Below are 25,928 nucleotides of genomic sequence, written 5' to 3' on the forward strand. Positions count from 1 at the left end.
CCGGAGCCGATTCTGGAGCCGATTCCGAAGTTATCTCCAAAAATCAAAAATCTATCAAGTTTCTAGAATCAAATTTTGGTTCCGGAATCGGAATCGGCCATGGGAATCGCAATTTGCTCCGGTAATGGAATCAGAATTGACTCCAGAATAGGAATTAGCTCTGGAATGAGAATCAGTTCCTAAATTGGAATAAAAAAAATCAGAGACGAAATCAGTTCGAGAATTTCCACAACAATGGATCGCCGTGAAGTGTTCACTTCCAGTTGAACAATTTTCAAAAGTACCTTAATATTGTTTACTTGGGCTCGAAAACCGGTGTAAGTTAAAAGAGAAGTCTAAAATGGCAAAGACGGCTAAATCGGCTTATATCAAACACGTTTCTTGTAAGTTACAGGCACAATTGTTTAACATAGCACCCTTGCCCTAAATTCCGCTACTATGCTGCTTGCAGATCCTCCCTCGAGTAATTCCAATGCTCCACTTACCATTAAGGGAACATACCATTTTTTGGGGGAATCAAGGAACATACCATTTTTGGCTGCCCATATAGCTTTCAGCTAAACAGAGTTCAAATCAAACTCAATCCTGACATCGCAATCAGACATTTGTGACTTTGGGTTAAAAAAATAATGATTCACGCAAGATATGTTTAAGTTTTCTCTCTCACAGTGTAAGTATGGAAACAAAACAAAAAAAAAAGAAAAAATTTTCTTCTAGCATTGCTCCAAGAAGTAATGTAGCAGAAGTAAGAAGAAGTAATCTCCAAACAAAAACTTCCAGATATTTCAATAACAGATTTTTTCCTTCCATAAACCTTTCATTCGTTCATTAGTCGTTCTGTTTAAAGCGCGGATTACAGTTCCAGTGAAGTTGAACGTGAAATTTTGGAATTTTCTGCTATATTTCATTAAATATTAATCAGCATATGGCTTATCGTACAATAGTAAGGATATTCAATTCTTCAACTATTTGGACTACAAAAAAAAATTGATTTAATAAATTAAAAGAATCAATAAATAAAAAAAAAAACTAATGATCAATGGGGAATCACAAGGAAATGCATTTAATGCATTGCTTCAATAAGTTTTACAGTCTAAAAAGTTGGGGAATTGCATATCCTTTCTTTTGGTGTGCGATAAGCTATGTTCTGATAAAAATTTAATGAAATATAGCAGAAAACCTCAAAGTTAGGGCCTCGAAAGAACGATTGTGATTTGATTTCTTCATGTTGGTAGCAGACATTATGGTGTCCCGATGATTGTTGATTGTCTGGCTCTTCGTTTTGTTCAATTTCCTGCTAAACAAAAAAAATTAAATAGATCAAACGTTTGGATTTGGATTTTTATTCCGCTTTTCACTTTCCCTGGATGAATCGCGCACTCTGCAAGGGTTGACTGCAAAAAGGCGAGTTTTTCGTCTGAGCACACCCGATGAAAACGACTGGCGCGGGATGTGGTGTATGTGTGTGTGTGTGTGTATGTATGTCTGTATGAGGCCGTTTCTTCTTTCCCTTTTTGTTTCTGTTGCCCGTTAAACTCGTACACACGAAATCGATACAAAAGGCTAGAATTATTTGTTGATGTGCCCACCCGGTTGGAGTGTAAAATGGAGGAGAAATTCAACACCCTCCCAAACACACACACACCAATCCACATAGCTCGGAAGGATTTTCTGACCTCCAGCCAAAAACAAAAAAAAAACAAAAAAAGAAAATTCGGTCGCCGCCGCAACCTTTTCGCAATCATTGGCCCTGTGCTGCCGGAGTTGGGATGGATGTCCTTGTACGCCGTGTTCAGTATCCTTGTTAGCATGCTTTGGTGTGTCCGTGTGTGTGTGTGTGTGTGGCGGCTCCTTGTTTTGTGGGGAAGTGGAGTTTTCTTTCCCGCACCTGAGAAACGTCAAAGACGCCCCAAACTCCCACCCACGAATGCTTGCTGTTGTGTTGTCCTTGTGGGCTAGGCGACGGTTTTCGGAGGGTTATTGCTTGTATGAGCGTGTATCTGTGTGTGTGTGTGTGTGTGTGTGTGTGTGTGTGTATGTGTGGGTGTGTGAGTGTGGGTGTGTGAGTTGGTTCCCGTCTCCCGCTGAGGGGAGGCAACTCGGGAAATCGGATTTGTGCAAGCCTTCATGGTACACATCCGGGTAAATCGGGGTCGCGCTCCTTCTCCTTCACCGCAGCAGCACAGGAAAACTCATTAAAACGAACGTATTTGTAGCGAGTGCAGGGCGACGAAATTCCATTGGACCTACTCTAAGCAGTGCGTGGCAATGAATTAGCCAAGTGTCGTGCACCAAAATCATCATCTAGCTCAAGGTTCTGAAGAATACCATTTCCCTTTTTGTTTTGCAGCGAGCGCACGAGTGACACGAACAACGATCGATCTCTCCTTTTCCTGTGCTGCCCAGCCGCTAAGCCGTAAACTCTTTGCACGGGTCAAGACTTTGTGCGTGCGTTACGCCCGTGTGTGTGTGTGGGTTTCAGTGTGATCAGGTGTGCACATTCCTACAACCGTTCCTATTCTGCGTAATGTCCCTTCCGCCCGATGTGTAACGGGGGTGGCGCGCGTGCTACCAGTGCCGTCGATCGCGCCGTCCTGCTGGACAGAATGTGCAACCGGGCACGGTTGACCGAACGTCTTCGTCGCCGTCTGCCACCGGTAGTAGAGGTAGCGAGCGGAACTGCTGCAACTGCAACGACACGTGCCACGGTTGCACCTGAACCGGCCGTGCCGCACCTGCCCGTCGACGGAGGCGGCTGGAGAGCAACGTGCAAAGCGGTGGTGGTGTGGGAAGCTTAAAGTGCAAACCCCGAGTGCAGTGCATCTGCAAGTGTATATTTGTGTGTGTGTATGTGTTTGTGTATGTGTTTTGGTGTGGGAGTGTGTGGGCCTGTCGGCTGTGTATGTGATATCATCATCCTTCACACTGGTGTGAACCTTCTGCGTCGCGACTCAACCAACACTCTTCAATCAACTGTAACCGAAAACAAATGACCGTGAGAGGGTGGGGTCTAAAGAAAGAAGGAGAAGGTTTAAAAGCAAAAAAAACAAGCAAAGTAAAGAAAGTTCGTTCGTGAACCGGAAAACAGCTACAACCAGGCGGAACGCGGCGCCACCGCCCATCCACAGTCCCCCGCGGTGAGTAGCATCGAATTGTACGGCAATCGGGAGAACCCAAACGCCAAAGTGGAGAAAAACAGTTCGTGACCTAGCCGGGTCGTGTCACCACGGCGCTACTCGGTGCAATATATTTTCATCATCAAATGTCCTTTCTCCACCGCTACACTCCGTCTGCAGGATTGATCTCCGGCTCTCCTATCAACCGTTCAGTGCTGCTGCCGGCCCCGGGCTCGAGGGTCGTCGTGTCTCGGTGGCGCGGATGTCTTCTCAATCAACGGAAGCGGTCCGGCGCTAGCCCAAGGGGTGCCGAGGACAAACGACAACAAATAACAATCATCGGTGGGGGGAGGCCACTCATTTCCCCGGTAAGTGTTCGTTGAGGCATCTTTGGTGCGTTTTGAATTTTCCGAGTTTTGAGTTTGAGCTCGTTGGGAAGTTGATGCAGAAGCCGGGGACATTGTATTGATTTCAAGATGGTGCACGATCTCGAACGAGAATGACACACAGAAGTTCAGAAAATTCTCTGTTCGCTTTCAAAACAGGTCCAACAAAACAACCACAACCAATTCCGTGCACCAAAATGCGCGCCGGTAACGTAAATAAATGTGCTTTTGCCCCTGCTGCCGGTGTCTGCTGGCAAACCGGAGGGCTTTTTGATGGAATATAGATTTTGTTGTTATGTGCCTGGAGCAACAGCAGCACTAGCAACACCCGGCAACAGATGCGCCGGTATTTGCTTCCTTCGCTTCTGGCCTGCGCCTGGCACGGGATGCGACCGGTTTTGTTTATGCTTCGCGGAAGAGAACGACACAAAACATGCATGCAGTCGAAGAAGGGAGGCGGCGAATAGAACTGTGGAATAGAGTAGGAACGCCTGGGCAGGTTTTGGGATCAAACGCGTTCGTACTCTGTACTGTGGGGGAGAGTTTTGCTTCTGAAAGATTTTACTGCCGTGTAGAGTTCCAGTGTTCCAGGAATGTTGGTGACCCAGCGGACGCGGATAAGGTGTGGAGCCAGATGAAGAGAGCACAACACAGCTCGTAAAATTCTTCGCCACATCGAAACCTAAACGCAACCAAGGGAAATTAGCTTCTGCGATATTCATCTCGATGGTATGCAACTGAGATATCTAAATCGATGATATTAGATGAGATGGTCTACTCGGCCCTGCAGAATTGGACCTGCGAGATGCCGTAGTTTGATTATTGTCAACTAATGTAGACATTTCAGACACTGGTTTTTGGATATCTTGTTGGTTTTTGGCGTCTACAGTGAGCCTATCGCTTAATTACTCTCTTCTTCACTGGATCTAATTATTCTTGATCGGTACATCCTGAGTGGAGTCGTGTATCAACACCGACTCCGGTGCTCAATATATGATTCCGACTCCGGATCATAATCGGATTCGACTCCGCAATTCCGGGTCAGTCGGGATGAGTCCGATCAAGTAGTTTAGTTTGGCGATGCAAATTCCAAATTCCAGAAATGTCTGTCCGTTAGCGTTCTGACAATTCTGGATGAGTGTGTTGCCATGTCAAAGAAAGCATCGAATATTTACTAGGCATGTGTAAAATGAACGAGAATCGCACCGTTCGAACAGTTCGGTAAAGTGAACGAACGAACGAGATTCTTAACAAAAAGAACGACCAGGACTTTTGGAAGAAACTGACTACACCGAACACGTTCGAACGTTCCGTCAGTGTTTGACGGCACACATAAATGTGGTAATGAAACGTGCAAAATCATATTGCTTTCTCGCTCTTTCTCGCACCGTGCGAACGGGTCGTCAGAGATCAAAATGTACCCTGTTGGTGTTGAAATCGTACCCATACAACTCAATTCCTCGAACGCCGTCGAATTTGTCCAGCAGTGTTCGATACGTGTGCTGTTGGTGTGGAAATCGTATCTATACGACTGAATTTATCGAACGCGTTCGAACTGGTGTTCGATCTGTGTTCTGTTGGTGTGTAAATCGTACCTACACAACTGAATTCATCGAACGCGTTCGATCTGATCGGTTAGTGTTCGATCTGTGTACTGTTGGTATGTAAATCGTACCTACACAACTGAATTCACCGAACGCGTTCGAACTGGTGTTCGATCTGTGTTCTGTTGGTGTGGAAATCGTACCTACACAACTGAATTCATCGAACGCGTTCGATCTGATCGGTTAGTGTTCGATCTGTGTTCTGTTGGTGTGGAAATCGTACCTACACAACTGAATTCATCGAACGCGTTCGAACTGGTGTTCGATCTGTGTTCTGTTGGTGTGGAAATCGTACCTACACAACTGAATTCATCGAACGCGTTCGAACTGGTGTTCGATCTGTGTTCTGTTGGTGTGTAAATTATACCTATACAATTCAATAGATCGAGCCCGTTCAAACGCATTAGTCATTGTTCGCGAATGAACTGAACTGAAACGATTGCGCTCATCATGTTTATCCATGTTTAAGTAGTTTTTTTTTTATAGAATCCTTGAGTGTGTATAAGACATAGGGTACAATATATGCTGGAGACATTTTTGCTCGTATTAGTTTTTTACATGCTAGTTTTTGGTCGGTTTTGCGATAGATTGTGTTGACCAAACAGCAGATGGGCTGATTTATTTAATGTTTTTAAATGATTGGTTTCAACCGCAGAATGAGTACTTCTTTGGCTACAGTATGCGTCTATGGTGGGTAAATGAAAAAAATAACGAATGTTCTTTGTGAATAAAAACCCCATGAAAAAAAGAACGAAAGAATCGTCGTTCACGTTCGGTTCTTTTTGGTGAGCGAACTAGTTCGTTCGCGTTCGGTGAAAAGAATCGTTTTGCCCATGCCTAATATTTACGATTCAGTATAACAGTCGTAGTATAGTATAATTCTTTCTAAATGAAATATTGTATTCTTGCAATAATTTTTACAGATTCGGATCAAGTCCGGATGACCTCGGTCATGTATGAATAATTTCGGATGAGTCCGGATGACTGCGGGCTTTATTCCGTAACTACCAAACCCCAAGTCGATCCGACTTTGGAATAGTTTGGTATTTACCCATCACTAATAACTATGCAGTCCGTTGGATGCAACGCTATAAATTGTTTAGTCTGGGCAGGCTGCTTAGTCTGGCAAATCAGCTGTTGCGTCTTTTAGCTCTCTACAAAGCTCAGTGCAATACCCTTTTTTTTTACATTCTACCCTTCGCAAACCGTGCCTGTAACACTTCGAGGTGAGTTAGCAATACGAAAGAATGCACCCGGAACATACATATCTGTTACAGATTCCATGTTTCGAAGCGTTTGACCAACATTTGCGTCAACAGACGGTGTGGATAGTCGAAATCGATAACAGATCGCATTTGATTTTCGCAGCAACAAAGTTGTGAGCAAATAAAACAAGAACAAAAAATGAAAAACAAAATCTTTTGTGTACAACATAGAATAGTTTGGTTACCATATGAAGTTTCAAACGTTCAAAGTGCACAGCGGCTTGTTTTCATTGCTCGATATTTGCCCGGTATTTCCGCGTACGTAAAGAACTGGTGCTGCTGTCTACATATTTTGTATTTTCAGCAATAACAACATCTTTCATCCTCATTTCCGTTAGAGGCGCGGAAAACTCAAAAATCATCATGTGGTTCTTTTGAAAACCCTACATTTGATTTCTACAGCGCTACAACTGAGCGCTCCATAGCTGGATGCAAAACTCCATAGCTGTTTTGAATACTTTTCGGGATTGGTTAAAATATTCCCCCATGTGACTGCAAAACTCCACAGCAACGTTGCTAACATCCCCCTAACTATTTGAAACATTCCACCGATTAGATCAAGTAGCCCATAAGATATATGGTCAATATGGAGTGTTTGTTTGTGGTGGTGAAAAAGGAATTGAGCTCATTTTTAAATATTTTACCATGCATAAAGCTCTTGCAATAACTAATTTACGTTATTTTTATCATCCAATTTCTCTCACTGCAATGGAATAAATTACGATTTAAGGTAGATTTTACTTAAATTTTATAACAATAGATGTTCATTAATTTAAATTTTGTTGCATTTTATCATGCACCTTCCATTACATCGAACATCCTATTTGATATACTAATGTCGAAATTGTCCAATAGTTTATTACGAACCTCTCTCAAGCTTTCTAAATAGCCTGAATTATATTTGAATCGGAAAACTGGCAATTTTTTTGCAATACACTCTAATCACAATTATTCTATCAATAATTTCTACCAGCTAAGGATCAAAATTTTGGGATGGTTAGAAATTTATAATATAGTTAGTAAAAAAATGATAATTTTACAATGACCCTTCCACAAATTTGATCGTAATTCGGTAGAAAATATTGAAAGAATAATTTTGTTAAGGAAGTATGCAAAAATATTGCCAGTTTTCCGATGTAAATACATTATAATTCGCTATTTGGAAAGCTTGAGAGATGTTCGTCAAAAACTATTGGACAATTTGGATATTGGTATATCAAATAGGATTTTCGATGTAATGGAAAGGTGCAGAAAATGCAACAAAATTCATATTAAAGAAAAAAAATTGAAATTTAATTAAAATCATCCTTCTTCTTCTTCTTCTTCTTTGGCACAACAACCATTGTCGGTCAAGGTCTGTCTGTACCCTCTAGTGAAGTGAGCTTGGCTTTCAGTGACTTATTGTTACCATAGCAGGATAGTCAGTCCTACGTATGGGGGCACGGTCTATTCGGGGCTTGAACCCATGACGGGCGTGTTGTTAAGTCGTACGAGTTGACGACTGTACCATCAGACCGGCTCCATATTGACCGAAATCATATCTTTTCAAGATATAGAAAAAAAACAGGAAAATGTGCGATGCGATTGAATGTGCTAGCCGCAGTTTAGCACTACGGGCCTATTGGGCATTGTTCTTCTTTTTCTTCTGGTTAGGCGTAACCCCAGATAGCAAAGCCGAAGGCCTTTGTATGGGAGCCATCGCGCTGATCAAGGCTCACTTTTTCGCGCGCATAAAGCAAAAAGTGCGCGAAGGCGAAAAAAAACCCGAAAGCGCTTCGTGTCCTCTCTCGTGTTTCTAGTTTTATTCTCTCTCGCATGTCATCACTCTCTCCCAGTTTTTCGGATTGAAATGAGAATTCACTCTCTTGATTTGGTTGCGGCAGTCTAGCTGCTTCACACTCTTTATTCTCTTCTTTTTGCAGTTCCCACAAGAGGATTCACACATGTGTTCTCACATACTTACATACACACACACACGGTGGTTGGAAGCCTGGTGCGGCTGTTTCCAATTCTGCCTTTTCTTCTTCCCTCTTCACACCGCGCTGGAGCCCGTGGTGGTGCGCGTGTTCAGCCTGCTTGGTTCAGGAAAGATGTCATCAGATTTGGCGCGCCTCAACCGCGGTGTTGTATGAAGGCTGTTGATGAAAATACACAATTAATAGACACACTTTGTTAAAAAGATTACACTTCATTTAAAGATGTGACAAACTTACCTTTGTGCTTGAGGATCAATTGAAACTTGAACGCCTGTGCACACAGTGTCACACTTTTTAAGTAGTTTGAGGAACAGCTAGCGGTAGCAGCACACATCTGAAACTTGTAATGTGCAAAACATTGCATATTAGAATAATATTAGAATTAGAATAAATGTCACATAGCACTAGACACTTAGAAAAAGACACTTACCCAAACAATTAGATGATAGAAGTTCGTCCTCCGATGAAGCAGAAAGAACACCGCGGATGGCGCAGTATGTAAAGTGTTTCACGCAGGAAAAATAGTTCACGCAGCACACAAACACACACTCTCACATCCACGGTTCAGAGCACACTGAAGTCGCTCTTTGGCTTGGATGGAAAAGACCAAACACCCTGATGAGTGCGATGGAAGAAAATGACGTGTGTTCAACAGGGATGGGTAGAATCCAACACACGAAGTGTGCAGGAGAATTCTCTTCGTGTGGCAAGAGAGAATTGACTAACACCCTGATGAGCGAGAACGCAACAAACGTTGTGGAATGTAGAAACGGGATAGGAATAGTAAGCGAAGGCAGTTTGTGGACATGAGGGGGTTGAAACTGGGAGAAAAAAGCTTCGGTTGCTACTTGGGACAACCCTTCCCAAGCGAGTGAAAATGTCACTTTTCGGCTGTGTTTTCGATTGATATTTCGTGCACGATTTGACAAACGAAATAGTGTACGAGATTCAGACTTTTTTCGGCACATAACTACAACCGCGTGCAATGGCATATTTGCTATCTTCATTGCACGTCTAGCGTTAGACATTTTGAAGTTTAATAGTTTTTACATTGTTGGTGTTTATATGAATGATACGATACGAAAGAACACAACTGATTTAAATGCAAACTGCACATAATAGTCAAAAAGAAATACACATAACCTGCTTCAACGCTTGGCTTGGAGAGCGAAATGTTACGAATGGAAGAACCACACATACTGTCATATATTGCTTGTTAAATTATGAGAGTGTATGAGTTATCGTCCGAAAATTTCCGCTTGGGTTGGTGTCATGTCGGTCTGCTAAAGCGATCGAGAGTACATACTAGAGATACTGCATAGGCCGTCAGGTCAGTCCATACGAGGCGTGAACCCACGATGAGTTTGTTGTTAGGTCGTGTGAGCTGACGATTGTACCACGGGACTGGTCATTTCTGGCCCATTCCAATTCCTAATATAAAGCATTGAATGTGAAAAATGACAGATCTCTGTCGAAGATTAAGCAAGAAGTTTTCAAAATTCTACCGAACATTGGAAGACGTTCTACATGAAAATAAGAAGGCAACTGTTCCATGCAATTCGTATGTTCTTCCAACGGTCGTAATATGAGGCATCAATTAGAGATTACGCGCTTCTGTGTTAAAGAAAAAAAAAAACAAAATGCCAAATGTGTTCTTTGAAAAACGAACCGTCGCTTGTGTAGGCACTTCTGGGAGAGAGAGAGAGAGAGAATGAAAGTTGCGATAAGAAGCGTAGAATCGGACACAATCGTCGTTGAAGGAGTGCTCAATAGAATACAATGCGAACGGGGCCCTTGATGGAGCGCTCTAAATGTCATCCCAGATAGGATTCGTTCTACCGTCCTTCTGCGTTCTGTTGTTGCTGCGTAGGTGTCGTAAAATGTGCCCTCCCGGACCTACCTTATCATATAGCAGCGCGGGAAAGATGCTCTCTGTCGCTCTCTGTCGCTCTCTCTCGCTCTCTCTCTCTCTCGAATGTACTCGACTTGCAAGTGTAAGCTACAAAATTCATCAACTCTTGTCTTGACACCAAGCCCTTCCCAGCTCAAGAAGAGCTCAATACAACAAACAATTGAGTGAGGCGTAGGACATGGTAGGTATGGAGAGATGCATCCCGCGCGTCCCCCTTGGCCGTGGAGCATCGCAAATGGATGCAATTTTGTTGTGACGCAAATTCATCATCCTCCAATGACACAATGGGACCCGAGGAGGTTGGGTTGTGTGGGCGCCTATATCTCCCCCGCCCCAGGGTATGACCTATTGTTCTGTCCTGCACGATAATGATAAATCTGAGCGAAGGCACCGAGAGCTGATGCTAGTCGAAACTCTTTTTTTATTATTATTATTCTGTCCAGAGCGAATCTCGTCTTTCCCTCGTCGTTGGGCAACCTGTTGGGCGGCCCGGAATTGCGCCCCCTTACCCGAGGGGGGCCGAGATGTATGTCCGATCCAATTATTAGTTTATCGCGCCGCCTCCACCTCGCAGCTGAAACCTCTGCCGCCTACTACCTAGCACCAGGCGGAGGGGAATCCGGAGAAGAAGTCAGTTCTGCCGCCGCGCGTTGGCAAATAGTTGGCCATTTGTTCGCGCGCGTTAATTAGGGAGAGCAACAACAAAGCCATGAAGATGAATTGTGTTTTATTTCCTGGTTCCGGTTTCTGTTTTGTTTTTTTTTTCCCGCGCGGCCATGGGTGGGTCTCTCTGGCGCACACCACAACACAACACGGCACCGTCTTTGCCCTCCGTGCGAGTGTCCGCGAGGTCGGCGATAACGAGCCACGGTGGCCATCGATAATGAGGCGCCGGAAGTCGTCGCTCCGATGCAAAATTAACTCATTAAATGTTTTCCTGAACACACACAGCAGCGAGTCTCTGGAGCTGTGCCGCGGATCTGTGCGCATCCTGCGGTGCCCAGCCGAGGAAAGTTGGGACCTCCGGAACTCTCATTCTCGAGTGTTGCGGGTGGTGTGTTGGTATCCATTATTGCGAGAATTCCTCACGAGAGAACTCCCGAACGAACTCGCGTCAGTGCGCGAACCCCAGCTATGCACCAGCAGCTAATTAAAAATGTTTACATCGATCCATTAGGTGGTTGCTTGGTTCGCAGAGGAGCTGCTTCTCCCCACCTCCTACCAGCCTATGCCCGCCTGCGGAAAAGGTCAATTCGGGAGGGAAAAGAGCATTCTCCGCTCAGCGTGTCGGTTTGAATACGTCAGAATTGCAGCTTGCAAGACACTTCCGCACGTGTGGATGAAGGCAACGGACAAACTCCATGAAAAGTGGCGCCTAAATCGAAACTGCTGCTGTAACCTTTTGCGTTCCCCATTCCAATCTGAGAGTGAATTGGTTGCATCATCACCCGAGCTTTCAGGTGTGTCGTGAAGTTCTCGGTGTCTCGGTCCGGCAGGTTTGTGTTGGAGTTGTTGGATGGAATGAGGAACTCTTCTAACGATGATGATGATGATGGCATTATTTGCCGATAATGATCTCTCTGCTACTCTCGTCACTGGTATCTGCTAATCCTGCATCTCGCCGGCAGTTACTACACCGGTCGGGGACATTAGTAACTAACGGGCTCTGGAAGTTTTTACATACTTCAACAACGGTGCGACCCTCAATACAAAAACTGGCCTTCAAGAAGGAGCGCTTTTTTAAGGTCCAAGAAAAACTCAAACACCAATATCTGGAGGTTCACTAAAGCGGTATCACCAACTCAGCAGCCGAAATTCCCTTTGATCTGGAAGCCTGCTTCTTCCTGTGCAGAATTTTAATGCTCCAAAATCGGAGCAGCGCCTGTGCCCGCGCTGGTTTGCTAAATGTCTTCGACACACGATCTATCATTTTCTCTGTCCTTCCCTTCCCTTTTCCCCGTTTTGTTTGCTCTGGCATTCCGGATGGAACTATTTTTAGCGGGTCGAGTAAAGGAGAAAAAAACAGCAGTATGGCATACGTAGCGGAATTGACCGAGATGCCGAGACACACACACACACACACACTGCTCGGTGGACGTGCGGACGACGAGGTCGTAGAGAGGATCCGCAATGGTGAAACAAAAAAAAAGCGGAACAAGACCGTCTTCTGTTGCTGTCGCCGTCGTCGTCCCGGTTTTCTGCCTTATTGCTCCAATTTTCCATGCCCGATTAAGCGTCTGGATTGTCACTCATGTGTGTGTGTGTGTGTCGCTTGGTAAGGTGATCGATTCCACACCGCCGCACCTTTCCACTGCCACGTTACTCTTCCACTTTGACGACCCCTCCCAACAGCTCTAGAACTTCCTGAGGGAATGGAGCGAATCTGTTGTGGCAAGGCTACTTTGTAGCGAGCGATTTGAGCGATGGATAGAGGATTTTTTCACGCCTACGCGCGTTTGTGTGTGTGTGTGTGTCTGTGTGATTGTGAGTTTAATCGAGTTTTCCGGGCGACCTTGCGCCTTGACTCCAGGACGGAAATAGAACCATCTCCGGGAGCAGCGTGCGCTTAATTGTGGAGGCTCCTATATTCGCATGGCATCTGGACATCCATGACAAGCTACAGGCTTATCCTCTTTAGCACAATTAACTAGAGGGGCTGCTGAGAAAGCAAGTGGTGAGGCACAGTTGCAGGGTGTTAAATTCGTGGAGCGTTACGCACAGCACACAAAGTAACGCTCAGTAACCGGGAAGAGCTGTCCTTGCTACGCTACAAACGGAAAGGAGCAGCTGATTAGTTGATGTGTGTGTTTTAGTGATGTGCTCTCTGGAATGCACCCACGACTTCGAACCGACTCCGACTATTGCTAGTCAGATTTCGACTCCGAGAAAATGGAACCACTGGATCCGCCCGGAGTCAGAGTCGCCCAGCGTCGTCCGGAGTCGCTCAAACCCACACGGAGTCGTGCGAAGTCGTCCGGAGTCGGCCCGAGTCGTCCGAGGTCGTCCGGAGTTGTCCAGAGTCGTCCGGAGTTCTCCAGAGTCGTTCAGAGTCGTCCAGAGTAGTCCAGAGTCATCCAGAGTCGTTCGGAGTATGTTAGGACGTCGACAGTCGTTTGTTAGGACGACTCCGGACGACTCCAAACGACTCCGAACGGCTCCGAATGACTCCGAAAGACTCCTGGCGACTCCGGACGACTCTGCACGACTTCGGATGACTCCGACTTCCATTAACTCCGGACGACTCCGACTCCGAATGATTCCAAACGTCTCCGAATAATACAGGATGGACCTACCTTCCGGAATCGAATCCGAATTTATCATAGTCGGATCGGAGTCGACTCCGGATTATTGCCAACTGTACCCATCACTAGTGTGGTTTTTCCTCACCGTTCTAAAGATGCCATCATTTTTCGCTCCAGTGTAGTTGGGAAAGGCTAGACTATTGCGGAAAGAGAGAGAAACACATTCACAGTATTTTCGGGGTTTCGCAATAAAATTAAGTTTGCAATCAAACCCCATTGCTTGTGGCGAAGGATGCTTGCTCCAGCGAAGAGCTTCGTTGTGTTGTCGTCGGGGCGAAAGAAAACAAAAAAAAGAAACACAATCTTTTTCCATCAAGTGTTTTGTATCCGGTGGTATATAAAAATAAAACCGCTGCCCTGCTGTCGTCTTCTCGCACCGCCGCGCGCCTCTGTTTGCTCTGGTTTCGATCGGTTTCGATCAATCGGGGGAAAATTGTGTGTGTGTGTGTGTGGGACGTGCATGAAATCCTCCAGCGCACGCTGTTGTGTGTGCTACACCACCGTCCGCTGCATCTCGAGGCGGAAAATGCATCTCGTTTGGTGGAGGAAAACCCCGATCGATTCCACGCGCTCTCTCTCTCTGTTGTTAGCGTGTGGCACCTTCGGGCCGGGGGGGTAACAACGTAAACATAAGAATAAAAACCCCAACCAACGAGCCAACGAACCAGAAGATGAGACTGTTGTTCGCAACAGATACGCGTCCGGCGCAAGGCCGCGCTTTTCGCGTGACCAACCAACGCCGCGCGCTGTGTCAATTCAATTTCTCCGTTCCATTTGCTGTGTGTGGTCCCGGCTCGATGGCGAGGATATAAAAATGTTTGCAGTAGAACATACACACACAGTCCACGTGTCTTCGATTCAGCGTTACCACCTTTACCGCTGTGGACCCCCCTGTAGCAACGAGAGAGAGATAGAGAGAGAGCGAGGGATGAGAGCAGCGTTAGCTAATTTGATTTGATTGATTCTGCTGTGTATTTTCAACCTGTCCGATGGACGGCGGGAAGGTATTGGACAGATGTACGGTTTTTTTTTTTTGCGCTATTTGATTGCGCTGTTGCCGGTCTATTGTTGATTGTTGTGTGCATTTGTGTGTCGGGGTGTGTTTGCGCGTATCTTGCTCCTTTCGCGCGGAGCTGTTGCTGTAACCCTTTTTTTTGTACACGCATCCCCGTCGGCGGCGAAAAGGATGTTTTGGTATTGTGCGCGCGTTCAGGTTCGCAGCATTAAAGTGCGCTTTGCGCGCGGCATTGCGAGGGACATTGCGATAAAAGAGAAACCCTGCGCCTCCTCATCATTCCCACTTTAATTGAATAATACCCTTACGGGTTGATAGTTGTAATGATTGAGGGAATGGTTGGGGACGGGGTAAGCGGGAGCTTTATTTAATTTTTTCCTTCAAACGTGATTGATCAAAAGCGTCCGAGTGTCCGGAGGGGTCGGCACCACTGTCACGGGGTTACAATTTGTAATTATTCGCACGTCGGACGAAACGGTACTCCCCTGCATTAGCATTTAGCGCTGCTGTAAAGAGGCAATTCGCCACAACCTCCCCGAACAACAGTTTGTAAGCGCAACAAATTTGATTTTTGTTTTATTATCCTGAGCTAAAATGCCGTTGGTAAGAGACAAGTTTGGTGTGCAATTGTAAACATATTGTTTTTTTTTTATGGTACTATCAATTACAAGTTATTGCATCCAAAACCACGCTTCAAGCGTTATGGTTGTTGACAAATGCGACTTAATGTACGAAGTAATAGGCACATCCTAGTCACGGCACCAATGGTGTAATTTGCCGTCATGCGTTTAAATTATCTATGTGCGGAGTTTTTTTTAGCTATTATTTATTAGTCAGTAGAGACGGGCCTGACCGCATTGCTTAGGGTAGAGAGCGTTACTATCCAACGATTCCTTGGCTGGTTTTTGCTGCGTTTACATCCATACAATGGCAATCGCTTAGGCTATGGGAAACGCAACGCCAACTTCTTTTTGAGTATTTTGCGAAGTAAGGCATGGGCGATACAAGTAACGATCAGAAGCGATCAGAGCGTTTACGTAGTTTTTCGACTGAGTTTTTGGCTGAAGCATTGTTAAAGAATGTCAACTACGACGTGTTAGGAAATTTTTACAATAAGTGGGCCAAACAACTGTCTAGTAGGTCTCGAAGTCAGAAGTGTCCTACTTTATGTCTGGATGTATGAAAATGTCGCGGCAACATTTCTATAAACATGTAACTGCAACTTTTTAGCGGTAACGGGTCATTGCCGGCCTATACAGGCTTTCCAGACTTAATAAGTAGTACGCAGCCGGATAGTCAATTCTTGCCTAGGCCCATACGAGACTTAAACCCAGGACGGGAATGTTGTTATGTCCTTTGAGTTGCTGATAATACCGTGGGACTCCGCAATGCAACTACAAAAAGCAACAAATAGGAATACCACTGGCATGGATAGTTCCTTGACTTAGACAGATTCAGATATTAATTTTTGGAGACGAATTATAAAGGGTGCAGTATCAGGATCTGGAATGGTGTCAGGATATGTTCCAGGACGGAAATGGAATCTTTATCAGAACCTCTAGAAACAGTTCGGGATCCGTTCCATTACCGGTAGGTATATGTGACAGGACCTCTTTGGGGTCAGGAATCAGATCCAGGATCTATACGGCTTTGGGAGCAGCTTCAAGACTGTTCCCTGATCCCTGGTATGGGATCGGAATTTCACTATCGATATGGTGTAAGGATCTGTTGCAGGTTCTTGACCAATTCAGACACCTGTCTGGGATTGGAATCAGTTCCAGTACCAGGATGAACTCTGTAATATTAGAGGAATGGCTCGAGAACAGTCCCAGGATCGATGTGGGTTCGGAATTAGCTTTTTTAACGTGTCCCTTGCAGTTAAAGGTCACATGGAATTTGTGTTATTTTTTCAAAAATCCGTCGTGCTTGTATCCTAAAGTTATTAAATATCTCTGAAATCATCTTGCATAACCCTGTAACCGGACCATAGTTAATTTGGATTGAGAGTATTTCTGTCACAAAAACACTTGGGGCAAACCTTTATCGATATTTTAAAGATAGAATTCCCAACATTAGGTACCGTGTGTGGTACGGACGAATTGCAGCAGGGCGTGTTGCTTTATAAAGTAACAGGGTACATTTTCTTTGGACTGATTCAAGCTTATTCACCCAAACAGTCGAATTAGGGACACCATATAATTAAACAATACTCAAGAACAACAACAAACGACATGTTGAAGGACTTTAGACAATAAAGATCGGTTATAGTAGTAGTGGTTATAATTGCCTCGTAATGAACACATGCATTTTAGATACTCGTAGGACCATTAATATAAAAATAGCAAAAATTTAAGTGGAGATGACTGCTTTACGCAACTTCTGAAGTGCTCTTGAACGTTTTTTGAGACTCGTTTCTATTAATTTCTGTATTTGCTGCTTACTAAATAAGAACTTAGCCAAGACAGTAACGATAGAGTTAATTCAGTTTCCCTCAAGATTTTGTTTTAAAAATTAGTATAAATAATTTGTGGACATTTGCTTAAAAAACGAATGAACCAAGTTGAAAAATCGGAGATATACACGAATTAGAGATTGAATATGATTGAACAAATAATTACAGTCAACTACGAATGGAAAACCCTACCCAAGTTGTCCAATAATGGGGTCCTTTCCGTTTTAAGTTGGTAGGCTGAAATTTCAGCCTGTTAGCTGTATGCATTGTATAGCAGTTTTCGAGCAGCTATCTAAGATGGTATAATATACACGTTTAATATATAATAATAACAGGTTTAATATAATATATAGGTTTAATTTAGAAGTCTGATTTGCATCGCTTCTGTTTCTGAATGAAGATTTTAAGAGTGTTTTGAGTATTTGTCAAACCTCCAGAAAGCTTGTTTGAACAAAAGTTTTCACCCATTCTGTCAAAAAGTGTTGTTCAAATTTGGTGATAAAAACATTCTATGAGACCACCTGGACTACATACACTGTGATTCTGGATTCTATCACCAGATCTCTGTAATGCATCTTAGGATAAATGTAAATACCACCTTGTTTTGCCATTTTCATCGAGCAGATACTCGAATCTAATTCTAGCTTTGAGGCTAGATAATCTAGACTGAAAATTGCTGGCTAGTTTTGTGTGTGGTTTTGTATGGAGTGTTTACATGATTTCAGCCTCCAACTGTCAAACACCATACAAAAAACTGATTACAACCGTGAAGGGCTCCATACCCAGTAAAGCAAAGGGTTAAAGCTCAGCTTTCTAATTTAACCCATGAAAGCGGGGACCACCTTTGGTATGTTATAAACATTTAAAATATCCAATCTCTGCACGAAAACAGTTCTATTAAAGCAATCATATATGCCTACTAATCGTCATAAAAAAAACATGCAACCCATCATCTCGCTTTTATGATTTTATGTCCACTGCATAACCAATGTGCAAATCGTTTGTAATCAACACATTTCCGAGCCGATAGTGAAGGAAAGGAAACACATTTTGCCATTAAGATGTGTTACGTTGCGTTTCTCTGTCCTCTATGGCGCTTTAAATTTTGTTTTTTTTTTCACAATATTTTTCTTTTTATAACACAACAAAAAAAGAAACACACTCTCTCTTTCCCTCTGTCTCGCTCTCACGCACAGAGGGAGGTAATGCTTTTTAAATGCAACAGCAAACATAAAGGGGCGCCTCGTGCATTCGTCGCTTCTTTGAGTTTAGCGAAGGAAGACGAAATCTCGGGACGACTTACTGTGGCAAACATGCTACTAATGCATTTCTATGTGTGTGTATGTGTGTGTGTGTGTGATATTGCCGGTTAAAATCTGTTTCCGTTTTTCTTTCCCATGAGTGGATCAAGGTGTGAGTGTGAATGGGTTGTGGTAAGGGAGGCAATACTGCACAGTGTTGACAGTTGAACTGCATAATCTGTGTGCCTCTCGGATGAAGACGGTGCTAAGGTTTCACTGTTTGCTGTGAATGTGTGTGTGTGTGTGTGTGTGTCTTCAGTAAACTATTATGAAATGTTTCACTCCTGAGGCGGAGGCAAGTGAGGGACGGTTAGGTTGAGGGGGATTTTCGGCTCTCCCTGGGTCGATGATGGAATGCTTTCCAGCTTCGCCCGCTTGGTGTTTTTGGCTTTTCCATGTTCATGGCCGTTTTTGTGTGTGTATTAACTTACACTTTCCTCACCTTCCCTCCTCCCTATAGGCAATGCAAACAGTAACGCAGCGAAGGATGGTTTATGTTCGCATGCTCGAGGAGCGGTGCATTATCTTCGCGCGTTGAAACATGTACTATCCCCGCCCTGAGAGCGTCTTTAAAGCTTTCGGCGATGAAAAGCGGCGAGCGGGCGAGGTGGCTGCTGCGGGGAGCTGAGGTTTAGTGTGAGGAAGCTAAATGACGCGACAAAGCGTGCAAAGTGATGGATATATGTGCATTCGCGTAATAACGTTTCCGAAGCCCCGTAGGGTTGGGTGGGATGGTATTTTGTGGCGGGGAAGCGTTTCCGGACGGGCTGAGCGAGAGAGAGAGAGAATGTTGCACCGTGGCACAGCACACAGCCCAACAAATTGTCCGAATGACGATTCACGTTCTGGTCGTAAAAAAAGCTAACTATCGGTGGAGCGTTTGAGTGGAAATGGGAATGAAAAAGAGATAGAGAGAGAAATTGACAGAGAGAGAGACAGAGAGACATGCGGTTTTTTTTATGGAGGCTAAACTGTTTTGCAGACGCTCAAGGGCTACCTCCCCCCCCCCCCCCCTCCCATTCCTCTCAACAACTGTAAGCGCTTTTCGGTTAAAGCGGTGATGGACCGACCGGCTTTGGTCGCTGCATTTGTGGCGTGTGTCTGTTCTGTCAGTGTGCCTTTTGATTTTCAGGGAATGGGAGAGATGCACTTTGTTGGCAGATAATATAGACAGTCACACACCACATGATTGCGAAACCGACGTGTGTGTGCACTGGAATTTCGCCACGCGAAGGGCACCAGCAGCGCCGGTTTTACTGTCTTGCCCGGGCACACGTGGTAGTAGTAGCGTCATTGGGACGGACGTGCAAAGAATTCGGAGAGCTCTTGGGAGCTCGCCCGCCTCTCCGTGTTGTAGAGGAGTCACAAAATAGCGTCATTTATTTATCAATCCAGACATTAAGTGAGGAGGCCTAGAAGAAAATTGGAATTCATGATTGTGTGTTTTTTTTATAATATTTACTGTTATAAAGATGGCATTCTACTTTTTTCATGCACGCAATTCTCATTCATGATGTTTTCTTCATACGATCAATTTTCTTATTGACTAAAATCCAGTGAGAACAAGCCAACGTGTTTTTGTTACGTCAAGAGAGAGATTTGATCCCACGACCTTGCATTTACCTGTACAGCGACGCATGCACTTAACCACGAACGCTCCACCGCAACGAAGCGTTGAACATCGTACTGATGGTGCTGCTGCTCCTGTTGCTGCTGCAGTTCGGCACCAATAATTAGTAATTCTTTACGCTTGCAATTAATCCCGTAGATCGCTCGATGGTGGAAATGGTGCAAAAAAAAAAGAACGTATGTAAACGTAGATGCTATCGCAATAATTATAATCTTAAAAGCGGTTGGCAATTGTGCGCGCCATCGAGGCATCTGGCGGCATTTCATATCATTTCCTTTAAATGACCTGCTTTTCATGCTGATGGGGCGCCATTCTATCCGTTCCCTGGTGTGTGTGTGTGTGTGTGGCATCTCTCCCTCCGTCTTTCTCCTTGTCGGTGGGAAATCTAACCCTTTCTCCTTTCCATCGGCAAAGCGAATGGAAATGTTTTCCATTCTCCACCCCTCGATTTGCTTCAACTGTTTCTCGCTTTGAAAAAAAAGGAACATAGTAGAGAAGAGAAGGGCGAGTGGTGAGTGGGTGTGGCCGGCGGGTGGGGGGGAAGCCAATATTTTTAGAACGGCGTGTATATCTCTAAATCGGCACATTTTTATTTGTGAAAGGCGAACAAATTGGTGCTTTATAGCATGACAATGAACGGGCCAGCACGGGGGTCGAGAAAAACGGGTGGTTTTGATCGAGCGGAAAACTTTGGTATATCCCCTCTGACCTCTCTCTCTCTCTCTCTCACACACACTCTCTCTGGCCACCCACAAGCGAAGCATCCTTTTCCTTCAATAGCGTCGGTCCCGAGAATGCCGCAACCGACAGACAGAGGGGGTGGGGGGGGGGGCCGCGTTTGTGGTGAAAGGACCGAAAAATCGGAGAAATGGAATGTTTTTGACCTGCCTCAGCTGCCGCGTACACCTCACTGTTTGTGTGTATGGGTGGGTGTGTGTCGCATAACTGTTAAATCGGTTGTTGCCGGTGGAAAGAATCGATCCGAGACGCGCTGGCCGCTCCCGTCGGTGGCGTGGAAAATGAAGAGGCAGAAGGAATTGGCAACGCACAAGGGGGACAGGTGTGTTCGTTCGCCTGTGTGTGTGTGTGTATTGCTAAAAGGGTCACCTGCTGCTAGTGGGTGGTACAATTTTTTAAACTAAAATCTAAACATCACACATAAGAAGAGAAATAAAAAAAAAATAGCAGCACCGCGAGAAGAGGTGTCCGGAAAATTAAGTTTATTTTCGATTTGCCTTTTCGCGCAGTGTCCAGCGGGCGCGCGGAGTCAGCCGTAAAAAGATGCCGCCGTTTCCCTGGCCCCTTACCATAAGCTCCGTCTGTGTGTGTTTGTGTGTATGGATGCGTGACGCCTGTAGGAAATGAGCATTTTCTGTGCAGTGGTACACATTTTTGGTAAGCAAATGCAGATCTTCCCGGCCAAAAGTTGTTTTTATTTTCTGCCCTACCTCAAGCGTTGTCCATCCATCTTTAAATTGGGCAACTTTTCTTTGGTGGCAGTTTTGCTTTGGGGCTGATAAGATTTGAAGTTTTCGCCCCAAACAGCAACGGCTTGTACCGTGAAGGCAATTTCAAATTTTAAAACTCTCTGGAATGAATTTAATTTCAATTCTTGTAATTCAATTCCAGCATTTTCGGCTTCGACAACATCATATCATCAGGGCTCGGAAATTAGTTGGATTTATTTTTCCATTCCTTATGTGTAAATTTTAATGAAAAATCATTTTGTAACTATAGCCGTCGTTGAAAAGAAAATTATTCCTTTAAAAGGATACAACAAAATTGTTTGTATTGTACTATAAAAAAATTTATTCGTTTAAAATCGTTTTATAAAGCCAGCATCAGCCTAGATCAAAAATAAATCAGGATCCAAAGTCATTCCCTAAATATGAATCAAATCAGGAAGGTTTTCCTGGATAAAATAAATGGATATTTGAATGTTTGCTTCTTATGATGATGATGAACCTATTACAGGCGTCCCCCGAGTTACGACCCTCTCGAGTTACGACGATTTGCAGATACGACGATTTTGATTTTGATTTTTTATGTCGTGTAAACGGCTTTTGAAGGAAAATTAATACATTATCGTATATTATTTCAAATAATATTTCATAGATTCCGACTCTTCTATTTCGGTTATAAACTTTATATTCCCAGATATTCGACATACGACTATTTCGCCTGACGCCTTGCTTTGGGTCATTTTTTCGGTCCCAAATACAGTCGTATCTCGGGGGTCACCTGTACAATACTCAGCGTTGGTACATGGACGTACAAAAGACCCTCACATTATTTCAATAGAAGTAATCTGCATTAGGTTCAATGTTACATTATGCTGGATTCCAAGCCTGGATATACGAATCTCAGGAAACGAACGAGCTCATAAACTTGCAAACGTTGGTAGTACCTGAAATGGAAAAAATATACACATATGTATAATCTTCAGACGAGATATGATAAAAAAAACGAGTTTGCTGTTGTATGTAGCTATCGAGTGGAGCTACTTCGCATGTGTCATAAAGATCTGAATTCCTTGTGTATCGATCGCAATTTGCTATCATTCTTAGCATTTTCTTCAGCATCACCTGTATTTTTTGGCAATGTACCCTGGCACATGTTCCCCAAACCTGGCAACCATAAAGTACCGCTGGTTGAATGATTTGTTTAAAGACAGCTAGTTTGTCCACAAAGGAATGTCTGGACCTGCGCGATATCAGTGGGTATAAACTCATTAAGAGAGTTTGACCCTGGCGTAAGATACTCTCAACCTGTCCGTGGGAAAGCATCTTACTATCCAACGTGAGGCCCAAATATTTTACCTTGTTAGTCCATTCGACCAGAACGCCGTTAACCTCAACCCTGCTGTGCATAGTTGGGATCAAAGACCGTTTGCGTCGATGTGGGACAATCATGACCTGACTCTTGGCCACGTTGACACGGGTTTTCCAGCTTGTAGCATATTGTATAGAAGTATCAAGGCAGCGCTGAGCACGACGGCTCACCTCTGTCAGAGATCTACCCTTCACCGCAATAGCAGTGTCATCTGCGAACAAGAAAATTTGACCATCACAAGGTAGTGCTGGAATATCCGCAGTGTACAGGATGTACAATAGTGGACCCAGCAAACTACCCTGTGGCACCCCGGCCGGAAGTAAGTGTACGTCAGAGAGCGTCGTACCCCGAACGTCCTTTGTTGTAAATAGTTTTGAATTATCTTTGTAAGGTACATTGGTATGCAAAACGTGACAAGTTTATGAATAAACCCACTCTGCCAGACATTGTCAAATGCCTTAGGATTAGGATGAAATAGGATAATGTAAGAATATTTTATAAAATAAAGTTTAGTCTAAGCCCACAAGCCTTCTCAGCAACATCATTTATTTGAGCTATTGAACACCTAGCGAGGAAAGGAGGCTGATTGGGCGATAGTTTCCGGGATTCGTGGGGTCTTTGCTGGGTTTGAGAATGGGCACTACTCTTGCGCACTTCCAGTAGCCCAACTCAAGACACCTGTGAAAGATATTGCTTATCAAGCAAATGACTTGGAGGTGCTTTAGTAGGATGTTGAGGACCCCATCGAAACCCGGAGCCTTCATGTTCTTCAGCCGCCTCAGCGCTGTTCGGGAAAGGTGTAGATAAGGATGAAGGCAATGTTCACCGTGATAAACGCTTTTTATGCATGCGTTCTAAAATCTTGCGTAATGTTCAATCCGATCATTACCATTCTGAGACATAGTTTTTTCGATCATAATTTCATACGTAAAGGGCAAATCATTGTTTGTCGCCAGATTTAGTACTCCAAAAAGTAGTCGTTAAGGTAGAGCTTAGATTAAATATGATTGTTGTACCCAATAACCATAGAAAACTCTGATTCGATGGAATAATTTCATTCGTTTGAGTTGTGCTTTTGTGGATTTCATCACTATTACCTTTGGAAGAAGCTCGCGGTCGCCTTTCATTAAACAATTATTGCATTCTCAGTTTTAATATAATTTGTTAGAATAATGTAGAGTTATGTACACATGCGCTACGCGCTATGATACAGGTGCTGAGTAAGAAAACGGTCGCAAGCGAGCCATCGATGTTACTCCACGCGCGGAGTCAAGTTCCAACGGGAACTCCACTGGAAGCAGGTTCCCACGACCAGGTGTGGTGTCGTATGTTCAGACGGATCGAGGCAACATGATCATCATAAACGTGGACGACAACGTGACCGGCAAACCTGGCAGCACCGAAAACACCAGCCTAGCTAAATAGTACCGAATCCAGAAGTTAGCTTTAGTCTTAGTTTAGCAGTTCGCAAATAAAGATCCCCAGTAATGTTTTTTTAAAACTTACTCCGGGCTATCGTAAACATAATTGGCGCAGTCGGCTAGGCCCAATTCACGTTCAGTGACAAGTGTTCAAGTACAGTGCAGTGAAATAACGGAAATAAATCTGTGTATCGCCCGGACTTTGCTCCATCGCCCGATCCGTGGTTGACTCGTGACGATCGCGTGAATTTCATTATTTCATAAAGTGTAAGAACAAGTGCACGAACGGTTGGTTTCAACTATTTAGAATTGGAAGAGAACATTCGAACAAAAGCTAGTGGCAAGACTCCCCAGCCAGCGTTACTGGGTAAACTAATCAACGCAGGACAATCGCTGACCCAACCCGTGGACAACGAGTGACCAAAGAAGAAAAGGAAGGACAATCGCTGACCCAATCCGTGGACAACGAGCGACCAAGGAAGAAAAGGAAGGACAATCGCTGACCCAATCCGTGGACAACGAGCGACCGAAGAAGAAGAGGAAGGACAAAGCAAAGGACAGGTAACGGAAAACTCTAATTTCCCGACACGTGGATAAAAAGGTGAGTTACATCCTAAAGCATAAGTTCCCCTACTCTTATAATAAAAAGGCGGTAGGCAACAAACAATTTTTATCATTGAATGCCAAAATATACCCCTTTCCCAAAAGTTCGTTCTTTGAACTTCACTAAGGACAAGAAAATTCCAGTGAAAATGGAACAAAATATACACGCATTGATTGAATCTATGCGCTCGTTAGAGGAACGCGTTAACACACTCCAAGCGGAAAACGATAGTTTACAACGCTTCCAACAACAACAACAGCCAACGACCTCGAGTCGCAGTGCTGACTATTTTCGTATCCCGGATCCAATTAGGGTCATTCCCGGATTCGACGGAAACAAAAAACAGTTAATCGGTTGGTTAACAACAGTTAAAAAAACACTAGACCTCTTCAGAAACAACGTGGCACCAGAAATATTCAGTGTCTACGAACAGACCGTAATTAATAAGATAGAGGGCAAAGCACGTGACACTATTTGTGTGAACGGAAACCCTACTACTTTTGATGAAGTCGCAGATATTTTGCAGAACGTTTATGGCGATCGAAACAACATCGCAACGTATCAAACACAACTGTGGAACCTAAAACAAAACGAATCTTTGAGCCTTCACTATAGAAAAACAAAAGAAATTTTGATCAATATGAAATCAGTAGCAAGACAGAATACGGTATACGCTTCACATTGGGAGGCAATTAACCTGTTTTTAGAACAAGAATGCCTCGCTGCGTTCATAAATGGTCTGAGCAAAACATATTTTGGATATGCACAAACCGCACAACCAGAAGACTTGGAATCAGCTTATGCCTTTCTATGCAGATTCCAAAACGCTGAAAGGACCAAATCAAACACCAATAATGGGTTCGAAAAACATCCTAGTGTCGACAAAAATGTAAAAAGGGATAATAAATTTTCACAACCTAAACACCTTGAAAATAGACCATTCAATAACATGAAACCATCTTCAGATCGTACAAAAATTGTTCCCATGGATGTCGATCAATCCTTACGGTCCAATATGAGAAACAAAATTTTCTCGCATACAGCCGAAGAAGATGACGGAAAAACAATATCAGAAGAATCCGATTCAGACGAAGAAACCGATAATGAAGAAG

The 25,928-nt window shown here is 44.0% G+C and overlaps 1 protein-coding gene across 5 annotated transcripts in view; it reads left to right on the forward strand.

Moving 5' to 3' along the window:
• Positions 1-25,928, forward strand: part of LOC1272318 (Ca(2+)/calmodulin-responsive adenylate cyclase) — a 67,641-nt gene that overhangs the window by 3,613 nt on the left and 38,100 nt on the right. For all 5 annotated transcript variants that reach the window (XM_061660659.1, XM_061660694.1, XM_061660670.1 and 2 more), the window contains exons 2-3: positions 2,351-3,137; positions 3,297-3,484. The gene's annotated coding sequence lies outside the window, so the exon portion shown is untranslated. The remainder of the gene's footprint in view (positions 1-2,350; positions 3,138-3,296; positions 3,485-25,928) is intronic.

The sequence above is a fragment of the Anopheles gambiae genome, chromosome X, assembly GCF_943734735.2.
Source record: "Anopheles gambiae chromosome X, idAnoGambNW_F1_1, whole genome shotgun sequence".
Taxonomy (NCBI): Eukaryota; Metazoa; Arthropoda; class Insecta; order Diptera; family Culicidae; genus Anopheles; species Anopheles gambiae.